The sequence below is a fragment of the Etheostoma spectabile genome, chromosome 14, assembly GCF_008692095.1.
Source record: "Etheostoma spectabile isolate EspeVRDwgs_2016 chromosome 14, UIUC_Espe_1.0, whole genome shotgun sequence".
NCBI lineage: Eukaryota > Metazoa > Chordata > Actinopteri > Perciformes > Percidae > Etheostoma > Etheostoma spectabile.
The window spans coordinates 12,353,771-12,365,914 of record NC_045746.1 but is presented as its reverse complement, the minus strand read 5'-3'; the positions used below and the strand labels follow the sequence as shown (position 1 = coordinate 12,365,914).

Below are 12,144 nucleotides of genomic sequence, written 5' to 3'. Positions count from 1 at the left end.
TATAATGGCTGCAAGTTTATTGAACTAAAGTTGACTAAAAGTGTGAATGCTTCCATGGAGAATTGAGCGTTGCAAGGCACAAATGTGTGTGTATGTCAACATGTGTTTATTGCCACTTCGGACCCCCCGTCCGGCCAAGTCCTAAATGTCAACTCCCCCTCCCCTTTGCGCGGCGAGGGAGATATTATGCAACTTTATCCCGACGACCACAGCGTCAACAAAGCCTGCCGGCTGCAGATCTGTCCACGGCAGCCTGTTTTTTTTGTTATTCCTCTCTCTGCGATTACCGACTGTATTAGCAAGTTAATCATATGACCTGACATGTACAGCTTGGTGACAATCGCGTCGGGCATACAGGCACAGGAAAGCTAGAGAGCCCATCTTGCATGGCTACCATAAACAAGCTGAGAATAGGCAGGTTAAATGACAGTCCGCTGTCTGTTTATGTTGGTGTCTGGTGTGACAAAAACGTGTGTGTGTGTGTTTGTGTGTGTGTGAATTGTCTTCGTTCTAGTGGAGCTCTTGCATGCCTGGGCCGGCGATTGCACTGATAACTTTCAAGGCCCAGTTCTTTCAGTTCTCACTCTATGGCTATGTAACCAGTGGCCTGGTTGTTGGGTTCTTGTGCACTGAGTTCACCTCTCTCTCTCTCTCTCTCTTCGCCGTCTCATCGTCACTCTCCTCGCTCCTCATCTCAGACTCCTCTCTCTCTCTTTCCCTCTCTTTCTCTCCTCTCTTTCTCTCCCCCCCCTGGATGAGTCATTGCAGGATAATCAGGCCCAGAGCTTTACAAGGATAGCTCAGCTCGACAGCATAGACACGCTCTAACTACCATCACCACCCCGTCTAAAACAAAAAAATAGAAAAGGAGGGGGATTGATTGAGAAGCATTGATACGTTTATTTTGTCTGTGTACACAAGATTTCCTTTCTCCTCTACTGACTTTGTGTATGCATGCATGTCTTTGCATATATATAAGCCTGTGTGTGAGGTGTTTCTCCCCTGCTGGTTTTGGTAGGTCATAGGGTGCAGTGAGTTGGCACATCAGGGTTTTCCCCAGGTTAGTGCCAAGGCCAGTGCCCAGGATAATTATGGTATGATTTTGTGTATGTGTGTTTATTTTACCAGAACATTCTCTTCTTCCCTTCATTCGCTCACATTCCCGCTCTGCGCTGTGTCTGAAGCCAGTGGTGCCATCTGTCAGCTTTGTGTGTGTGTGTGTGTGTGTGCGCATCTTGAGCTTCAGAGGGAGAGAGTATATTATGCAAATTAGAGAGAGGACAAGGGGAAAAAAGCAGAGGGTGGCAGTGAGCGGAAGGGCGGAGAAGGGGGAGAAGTGAAATGGAAATGATTCTATGTGTGCGCGCGTGCGACTGCGAGTGTGTATTTGTGTGTGAGCGTCTGCCCGAAAGCTGCAAAGTCAGCCATTAATTTGACCCCTTCCTGGCAACGCAAGTGTGTTGTGGTTTTACTGTGTGTGTGTGTGTGTGTGTGTGTGTGTGTGTGTGTGTGTGTGTGGTGTGTGGTGTGTGTGTTAGAGAGAACTGGAAAGCGGCTGGTAACACCAGTTCCTTTACTGGAAGCACACTGTGAAGCTGGAGCCGTCCAAGTGTTATTTGGTGTGCAGGGGTGGAAAGAGCATCAGCAACTGTCCCATTTCTGTAGAAGGGATGCTTTGGTGAATTGTTCATTAATTAGAACTGTTAGTTATTGACGTCAAAATGTTGCAGAGTAATATGCAGTTATTGAAAATATACTTAAAAGAGCACTCCAATAATTTAGCATTGCACACCCAGAATTACAAAAATTACCCATATATACATATTTTTTACTCCAAACATTATTATTTCCTCTCAAAACATGGCGTCACACATACATTACTTACAATGCAACTCGGCTGCAGGTCGGTTAGAGATTCAGGTGTTATGTGACAGAAAGATATAAAAGTTGTGTTTCATACGTTTCTTTCCTGTTTTCCGGTGAAGTCAAGCAATCAAATTCACTGTGTTCACTCAGAAGGAATCACTGCACATGGGTAGGCACTGGTAATGACATTTGGAACATGTTTAGAGGCTAAAAACACATTTAAACTTGTCCTGTTTAAGCCTGTTGGGTGCTAACTCTAGCAGGAGGATAACACGGTGTAGACAACACCGGTTGGTTTCATTTTTCTCTCTACTGACAGACCTCTAAATTTCCAAACAACAGATCTACGTGTTGGAATTGACCGGAATTCTCCTTTAAGCCAACAGGTTAATACCACTAAAAGACTATAGGCTACCCACCTTTCTTGGTGAAAAACTGGGTTATAGTTTGACACCCTTTCTTTTGTCTTTCCTCTCTCTCTTTTCTCTGCTTAGATTTTGATTTAACGTTACTTGGCAACATTGTGGTCACTGTAGTTCTGGCGCATCTACTGACTGCAACAAAGGCAGGACCAAACCATTTCATGCAGATACAGTGGGTGGGTTGGTCAATTTGGATGTTTACTTTTTGGTCAATGGGGATATTTAACTTTTACTGCCAAAAACAAAGAGATCATTAATTTTATTATTACTGAAAGATGTTGTTTTAATCATTTTATATTAGCTTTTACCTATTTTTTGGGGCCCCTGTCAGTCATGGGCCCTTGGATTTGTCCTAACAATTCCCCCCTTTATGGCCCCCTGGGTTGTTTTTATGAAAAAACAAGGGGGAAATGAACTGTCACACGCAGGAGACAGCGACAACAACGGGACAGTTGTAGTTAGGAGAAGAAAAATGGAAAAAAGGAACTGCCACACGCGGGACGTGATCCCCGGTCTCTGCGGTGAAAGTCCTGTGTTGTTTGACCCATCAACCAACCTCCTAACGTGGATTTTTAGCTTTTCAATATTACTCGCTACCGTAATCACAAAAGATGCTTCCCATTGAAAGACATTAGTTCAAAATTCATGCTCAACACTACGAAAAAGAAGAAAATCGTTTCCCTGTACACTAATCATTTGATTAAATAACGTCACCATTTCACAAACGCCCAGTCGAGACTGGGCTGCAATGCAACGAGGACAACAGGGCTGAGTTTCAAGTTTCTGATTTTCAATAAAACGCACAAAGTAAACTGTATAAACGACCATAACTTGGAATCAGCATAATTGACTCAATGTGATTGCAGCTGGCCAGTTAATGACGTGCATGAAGAGCCTGCAAGCAATTTGGAACGTTGCAAAGAAAAACATTCTGGTCAAAACATACCTTCTGAGCAAGATTACAAACTTTAACTTAAGTATAGAAAAAAAAAGCCAGTCAGCTGCAGTTGAGGAGACTAATTGAAATTGATTACTTCCACCTTTGGTTCGGGCTCCGGCTACATCACCACAGCACAAGTCCTGTTTATTGCTCCCAGTGGCAAAATGTGGTTCCAGCTTTGGTCATGTCAAACTGAAAACATCTTACAGTAAGAACTGCTCAGAGTTTGCCACATCCGCCCGGTGTTGTTTTGACTCAGCCATTAGGACTTTGTTGCTTCACATGCTGCTTTTAGACCTAAGGGGTAATTACATGAGATGCAAAAGCTTTCCTATGACACGTGAAGTCAAACATCCTTTACTCGATGTCCGAGGCCGTTGGTCCAGGTATTCACCCAGTGTCAAGATAACTTCACATCCCATACAATGTATATGCAGGTAGCAAATCAAAAGAAGAACCGGAATAAAAGCAACAAAAAGAATGTTGATGCTTCTGCATGAGTATGAAAATCACATGAATTCTTATTGTGACTGTTATTGCCAATGTGCATCACATCCCCAACCGACCTGGGTCTGGCCAAGGTTTCTTCCTAAAAGGGAGTTTATCCGTGCCACACTAGTTGCTTGCTCTTGGGGGAATTACTAAAATTGTTGGGACTTGATAAATTAAAGGTCTAGACCTACTCTATTTGTAATGTGTCTCGAGATAACTGTTATGATCTGATACAATAAATTAAATTGAATTGAATACGTTGTGACCTCTTACTGTCACCAGATCTCAACCCAGCCAATGGGAGATTATGTAGTAACTTGTTATACAGCACTCTCGCTACAACCATTGATACACCAACCAAGAATTGAATTTAACATAGGGCAAGTAATTGATATACAAATGATCATCTAAAGATGAGGTCTCCCTTAAATTAAGTTTATCGCAGCATCCGTACCGCCGGCTGGTTTTTGATTATCATCTGATGGAGATTCAATGAGTCCATTAACATTGACATCCCCATTTATGATGGTGTTTTTGCAATGAAGAAACTGTCTTCCGGTAATGAAAGGGGCTGCGTATCTTCATCCACTGCTTCCCCAGCCTATGTATTGGTAGTGACAGGCTGACACCGCTGTTGAGGACAGTGTTATAAGAGCAGCATAGCTCCTTTCAGGAATCAATAGTACGTGGTGTGTGTTGTTGAGAGAGTGACGGTGGATGAGCTCATAGCAGACAGGTGTTGGCGATCGGAGCGGAGAAGAAATAAGTTAAGTTGTCAAGTAGTAGGAAATGTACAATGTTGGGTTTAAGATTTCTTGTCGCTCTCATTTTCGGTTTGTTTTCTGTTAACACCACAGCTCCTGGCAACTAGAACGCAGTAATCAGTAACTTGGTTACAAGTATTCATCATGTGAAAATGGGAAGGAAATATTAATAACATGATTTCTATGTGCTTATGTATACACCATATCCTGATTGGGATTATTAGGCGTGGCATTAGTTCAAGTCCCCGTTACGACCAAAGTACGGAGTGTGGACTGGTAGCTGGAGAGATGCCAGTTCACCTCCTGGGCACTGCCAAGGTGCTCTTGGCAAGGCCCCGAACCCCCTCAGCTGCTCTGGGTGCTGGTCCACCAGTATAAGACCTGAGCATGTGTGTAATAACAACAGAGTGTAAATTGTAGTTTCCCCATAGGGGATCAATAAACAGTATTCATTATAAATTATAATAACAGGGATAACCCCCATAAACAGGTTATTCATGTCCCTGTAATTACACTAAATGTCATACCTGTCGGCTACTCTTAATTTAACCAGGTTTCCCCGCCCTTGCCGCTACGTAACAAACGCTACGCAATTCCGGCCAAATGTCACTTGAACATAAACATATCTCATAATTAAGAATTCGTGAAAACAACTGAAGCTGTCATTTTTTCCCTGAAGGACAGTCCAGCAGAGATTCAGAGACTTGGAGTCTATGCCAAGGAGCAGTAACATGAACTCTTCTGGATATTGGCCCAGCACCTTGCTCAGCACACAGTCAATTGCAAACAACAATTCAGTGGCAAAAATATATATATAATTTTTTTTACAAGGAACTGAAATAGTTAGCAACCGAAAGGTAGGAATGATAAAAGAAATGAGAAACTGTCATGAAAGCAAGGTCAAAGATAATTAAAAAGATAATGACATGACAGCTCCTGTATAGATATGAGCTGGAGTGCTAATATGAAATGACGGTACACATTTAACATCCTCAGATCTCAGGTTGATTTAAAGTTGGAGACACTCTTGATTTTAATCAGGACTTTGTGCGTACAGTAAGTGGAGATAAGAATATTGAACTACAGGCACCAGAAGTCCATTTACATTATGGGATCTTTGTCATACTTTATGTCCACACAGTGGAAATGAAAAATAAACATCCCTGTGAGCCGATGTGGAGAAAACAGATACTGCTACAGAGATTTAATGGCATGAAAACATTCATTCTGTCACACAAAATTGTAAAAGTAAGAAGAACGGAGCATTGCAATGACAATAAGGTTAGCATAAGGCATGTCAGCCTACAGGGACATCATTAGATGAGATTAGCAGCATCAGAGAGGTTATTTTTTTGGGCCTGTGGTTCAAAGTTGTCATCTGACTGACCTTCGACCCCGGCTGTCTCCTGCGGCACAACCACATTAGTTGGATGTTGCATGTCAGTGCCCACAACTTTGTTGCTTTTTCAGGGACAATACATATGCTAATTATGTTCAGTCCACTGCTCCTCCGCACGCGATCTTTGTTTGGTAGTCAGATTGCTAGACTACCCTGTTCAGAAGAGGAAGAAAACTGATGAAGTGCAGTGGATGGACAGACACAAGTGGAGTCTGAAATTCTTGTTTTCTTGTGACAAAAAGTATTTCTTGTGGGATGATTTAGTTTTATTTGTTTCGCCTATAACGTCCCTGGTATCAAGATCATGCCATTTGATTTAAAGACTCAAATGCTAAAAACTTGTAAATCAATGGTAGTTTTTTTACTTGGCTTAAAAATATTTTGAGATGACGTGACTAGACAAAGTGACTTTTTGCATCTCGCAATACACAGATACAGATTAGGATCACTCTAACCACTGAGACTGAAGATGTGACCGTGGGTGAGTGTGCGTGTGCCCATCTCTCACATCCAGGACTGGGCGTGCACTATTCTCATCTCCCCACAGGATTGTCTTCCTCTTCGGTTTTAACCCTCTGTTGGAGGTGAACCATTGAACAGGCCTGTAATTGTGATAAACATGGAAATGCAATATTCACACCAGGACGGCTCTGTTCGCTTAATGGACAACTTCTGTCATCTGTCTCACACTATCTCACTTTTATACCCCTTTATTTTTTGTCTTTCAACACTTTTATCACCCTGGGGTACCAAATGGCAAAGTTATCACCCAACTTTTTACAGACCCTTTTCAAGATGCCTGTATTGTGACAAATATGTACAGAAGTAAGGCCCTGGCTAAGTTGCTAATGGCTCTACTTTCCAACAATGGCTTTGTTAGTGCAAGATTTTAGTAATCTCCACACAGCATTTCCAAAAAAAACTGTTCCTCACAATGTCTTTCCCTAAATCCTTATGAATAAAGAAAAAGAGGATACTGCTGGTTTTCCTCCATTCCTCTTGTTTTGTTTTGTTTTGCTAACAAATGACGATTGTAGCGGAAGTTTAGGATGGCGTAGAATAATGAGATAAGGTGTTTACACGCCACACTTTCTATTCCACTCACATTTAAACACATTATTTTAGCACTATGAGGACGACGGATTTCATACAAGTGTCTTTACTTTCTCAGCCTGGGGATTCACCCCATCTCTCGCCCCTGCTCCTTTTCTTGGAGCAATTAAAAGAGTTAGCCTTGCGAGAAGGCTGTTGAGCGGCAGTTCATTTGAATGCCTCGCCAGACAATGGCCGCTCTTAGTCTGTTTGGCGGAGGCACTATGTACGCTCGGCCCAGACAAAAGACGGAAAAGACAAAGTGAGAGACAGCACTGGAAGTTTGTTTCAACGCTGCTTGTGTAGCACTCATATCTGATGCAGACGGAATCATTCTGTCTGAAAAGTGGAAGTGTGTGTGTGTGTGTGTGTCTGTGTGTGCTTACATCTACCCCCCCTAATAACTGATTCCGATCACCGTTCCAGCATTGTCTTGTAGTTGCCTCTCGAGAAATAAAGCAGGAGAGATAAAAATTGATGGCAGAGAGAGGAATCCTAATTAATTGTGATGAATATGCAGATTGAGTTGAATCCTCTGGATAGCCGGCTCTTTTTTTACCAATCTGCTTCAATATTTAGACAGAGCTTAGGGACAAAGACAAGTCTATGCCGAGAATACAATCAGCCTCAATTTAACCGCACTGCTAGTCATTTCTGTTAGTCCGTCTGTCTCCTCTGCTGCTTTATCCACAACAAAACTGTCCATCTTATAAAATCACAGTCTACTGAGTCTTTTCATATTTAGGGTCCAAGCCTGAGGGGCTGTGGAACCTTATTGTTTTCCTAAGGATTTTTATTTTTCTCCGCATAAAACTTACGTTGCAGCCTAAACTGTACATGGTAGCAATGTTTTCAGGACTGGTCCCAAAACTCCGCAAAGACCTCAGATGCAACAATTGACCCACTTCCACCACTAGATGGCGTTATAGCAAAAAAGGGCGTTTGGCCCTATAACTCCCAAACCGTACATTTAAAAAACATACGCCCATTTCCGCATAGACTCATATGCGTGAAAAAGCGCGATTTATTGAAAACCAACTTTTTCAAACTCCTCCTAGACCGTGTGATTGATCTGCACAAAACTTGGCACAAACCATCTCCAGACCAAAAACTTGTTTTTTGTCAGGTTGTCAAGAATTTTTATAGAATAAAATCCTATTTTCTTTTTTTTTTTACAAAATTTGAAGGGTACCATCTAGGGCCATTTCTGAGGTGGGTACTGATTGGTTGAAGTGGGCGTGGCCGATAGGACCCATGTTTTGGATTCACCACTAAGTTAATTACTTGAAACTCACAGGGTAGATGTACAGTGGGTAGCTGACCTGACTTACCAAATGTTACACATGTAGACCACTAGGTGGCGCTACAATGATGTCAAACGTGTTTTGCCTATAACTTCTCCATTACACATCACACATCAAAAATCTTTACATCCACGTGTTCACTGAATCAAGCCATGTCAAGCCCATTTTTGCTTGAAGTTTTTTTTTGTAAAAAGCCTAAAACCAACTTTTTCGAACTCGTCCTAGTCTGTGCAACAGATCTGCACAAAACCTGGAATGTAGCATCTCCAGATGGCCGCAAGAAAAAGCTATTCACTGAATTTTGCTACCTTAAAGTCTGCGCATTTGACGACCAAATACATTTTCTGTAGCAAGCTACCAAACACACATATCATATGTCGGCCAAATTAAATGTTATCAGCAAAAGACTTGAGAGCAGTGATTGAGATTGGCCATAAGGTGGCGCTATAATCGTCTGTTGGTTTTGTCTAAAGACTAAATGCATTTAAATGGGAAATTTGCAATTGCAATATCTCTGCCACAGTAAATCTATCAACACCAAACCTGTGGTGATTGTTTGGCATGCCGCCTGGAGGCTCTGTACCAAATCTGGTAAAGATAGGTTATTAGGGGTATAATCAACGTAGACCATTTTGGGCCATTTACGAGTGCACCGTATAAGACGCCAAACGGCACTTCTGATTCATTACTTTTTAACTTAATAATATAACTAGTAGAAACATCCTGTCTTTTGGAGCTAAAAACTAACAGTTTTTAGCTCCAAGTTCAGTTCTGCTGATGTAAATCTAAATGTGTTGTATTTATATAGCGCTTTTCCAGTCTTAACAACTACTCAAAGCGCTTTTACATCTACAGGAAACATTCACCATTCACACACTGTGGCTGGGGCTGCCGTACAAGGTGCCACCTGCTCATCAGATAAACACACACACACATTCACACTCCGATGCGCAGCACAGGAGCAACTCGGGGTTCAGTGTCTTGCCCAAGGACACTTCGACAATGACTGCAGGGGCGGGGATCGAACCACCAACCTTCCGATTGGCAGGCAACCACTCTACCACTGAGCCACAGCCGCCTGATGTCTTCCTATCCCTTACAGAAGGTTTTGTATCCAGCCAGGAAGTCCACAGTTTTTTGGGGTCATTGTGCTATTAATCCATTTTGTTACATGCAAGATTGATACACTGTATGTAAGAAATGTAAATAATCTGTCCTTTATATGAGTTATAATGTTCAATATGTTTATTTTTGCGCTGGATGAACTCCAAATATACAGAACTGTTTTAGACAACACAAATGCTCGTTGCTGTGTGTGTGATATCAATACATATCTGTGAGATTCATGTTCCGTTTTCTTTATTCATTTGTCTTTATGGTCCTAGGACCTTTTTAACATTCAAGTGACCTCAGTGCAGCACAATTATTCTAATAGCCCAGTTTTTCCTGAAAAGAAATGATGTTCATAGATTGAATATGGACAACAGGGTTGATGTTTTACAAGCTTTTAAAGAAAATTAAATCAAACAGACCAGAGGTTGTCAAAAATCCTTAGGGCTCTGGGATATTTGCAACGGCACTGTACCGCCGCCCTTGTAGCTCACACCTCTTGATATTTCCTGACCTTTGCCCCCCCACGATACGCTTTGGGTTCTGCTTTCGTGCGGTTCGCCGATGTCGACTCGCGTCGAGACGACTGGTGCGATGAAGCTTGCAGTTCTAGTTTTGTTTTGTTGCTTTTGATTAAAACCAGCACAACATCTCTGTTTGATGTTTTATTATTGTAACAGTGTTTATGCATGGCTTCCTACCGGTGTGATTTGACAAAATATGCCTCTCAAGATACTTTAGCGACTGAAAGCACACAGCAGGGACAGATGAATTTGAATGAATCCAAAAACAGAGTTAGGATAATTTCGATAATGTCCAAAACAAATCAATTTCCCTCAAGAAGTTTCTTGAATGAAGTGTAATTTGTGTGATGAGCACTGTTCCGTTGTATTTCAATTTACAGGCAAGAGGCAGTTTCTGAAACCAAATCTTTTTTCTGGTTAAACTGCTCTCCAAATCGTGTCAGATCTAAAGTCAGACAAACACCAAAGTTATAAGGATTCTTCCTCTGGGGACCATGGACATCAATGCAAAATGTAATGACAATCATAATATGTGTTGAGCTGTTTCAGTCTGGACCGACTGGGATCAACAAACTGACATAGCCATCCATTGAGACATTTCTAGTGTGTGTTTTTTTATTTTTAAAGAGTGTATTTAGATGATTGTTTGAGGGGCACTCTAAAAAGACACTTTTTTGTAGTCATTCATTTTTAACAAAGAGCTAACTAAAAATAAAAATGAAAATAAATACAAGATAAAAATAAAAGAAAATATACAAAATGTATTCATAATATATGTATATATACATACGAACAGGCGATATACTTACATACGCACACATACATACATACATACATTAAAAAAAGAAAAGACCTGTATGTATTTTTACAACAGGAGTGAGGTATATATGTGTGTACATACAACATACAAGTCTTTTAACCATCTATATTGAATAATACATAAAATGTTATAGCTTTTTGCCATATATCTATATAGGTACCTATTCACACACACTCATCCATATACTTGTGCTAGAATTTACTAGAATTGTTTTGATGGAATGTTTTCATCCCTTTAATGTTCATTCTGTTTTAAAACACATGCAACACTATGTCAAAAGTACACATTTTCAATTTTAGTAAACAAAGAAAACAGCTCTGCTCACTTCCAGTTAAGTCAATATTAAAACTGTGTGAATCCGAAACCAAAGCTGCATCATTACATGAACACACTGTTCCTCTTTCTACATTCTCACTGTGATTACAGGCAGCGTTTCATATTGATGCATTTTGAATGTTTTTAAACTGGAGACCAAATGAGACCAGCATCTGGTTTCTGCTGAAAGTTTAGGTTCAATATGTGTTCACTTGCTTTCTTTTTTGCCAAAGGAAATCTTTCAACTAGTACCTCATATTCACTTTAATTACCTCTGTGAATCAAAACCTAGTCTAGCCAACAGGAAAAACTTCTGGTTGTTGTGATTCCTGGAAAGGAAATTAAAGCTAAATGTTATTAAATTAATTTAATATGACTGTTTTTATTACAGTGGTTCCCACATTTGTTTTAGTTTTCTCACATAAAAGAACAGCTAAATAGCTAACTAAAGAAAAAGTAGGAAATATAATAAGTACAGCAAGGAGATTTGAAGTTATAGTGCATAGTTTTTTGTGTTGCAACAACAACACTGTTGGCGCCACCACATGAAACAAGCCTTCTGTAATCACACACAGCCCCCACCCCCCCTCCATGTAGTTGCTAGTAGCCGAGGAGGACACAGAGGATTACAAAAACATGATGGACTCTTCAGAAGAAGTAATTATCTTCACTTGACATTCTGCTTTCGAAGGTTACCGGTCGCAACAATCTTCTGAAGGTAGCCATACTGAGAGATACGGAGAGAGTTGTGTGGAGCTGATGGTCTTAATTAGCTTCGAAGCAACTTTTTCGGCAATGGCTTGAATGTCGCGGACATTCATTAATATCTAAAAGGAAGGCCAAAAATTAACAAAAATCTTCCGTCACACTGGAAAAGTCCTTCCATTATAGAGGAATGGAAAGATGAAGAAAGTCGATGAGGTAACAGACTCTTAGAGGTCAGTATGGCCCACACACAACCTTCTCCTACTCTTTTCATCATCTGTTTTCCATTCTTCAATTTTATTTCAATTCTTTCTATTTTTCCCTATCTTTTCACACTCCCACAACCAGCAAAGACTGATTTCCGTGTGTGTGTGTGTGTGTGTGTGTGTGT

General features: G+C 40.9%; 1 long non-coding RNA gene across 1 annotated transcript; it reads right to left on the bottom strand.

Annotated features, from left to right (window-relative positions):
- Positions 1–2,805: 2,805 nt before the first annotated feature.
- Positions 2,806–11,870, bottom strand: LOC116702161 (uncharacterized). Its single transcript, XR_004335088.1, has 3 exons — positions 11,745–11,870; positions 6,530–6,531; positions 2,806–2,818 (listed from the first exon to the last, which is right to left on the bottom strand). It is a non-coding gene; the product is annotated as an uncharacterized LOC116702161 (long non-coding RNA).
- Positions 11,871–12,144: the final 274 nt, after the last annotated feature.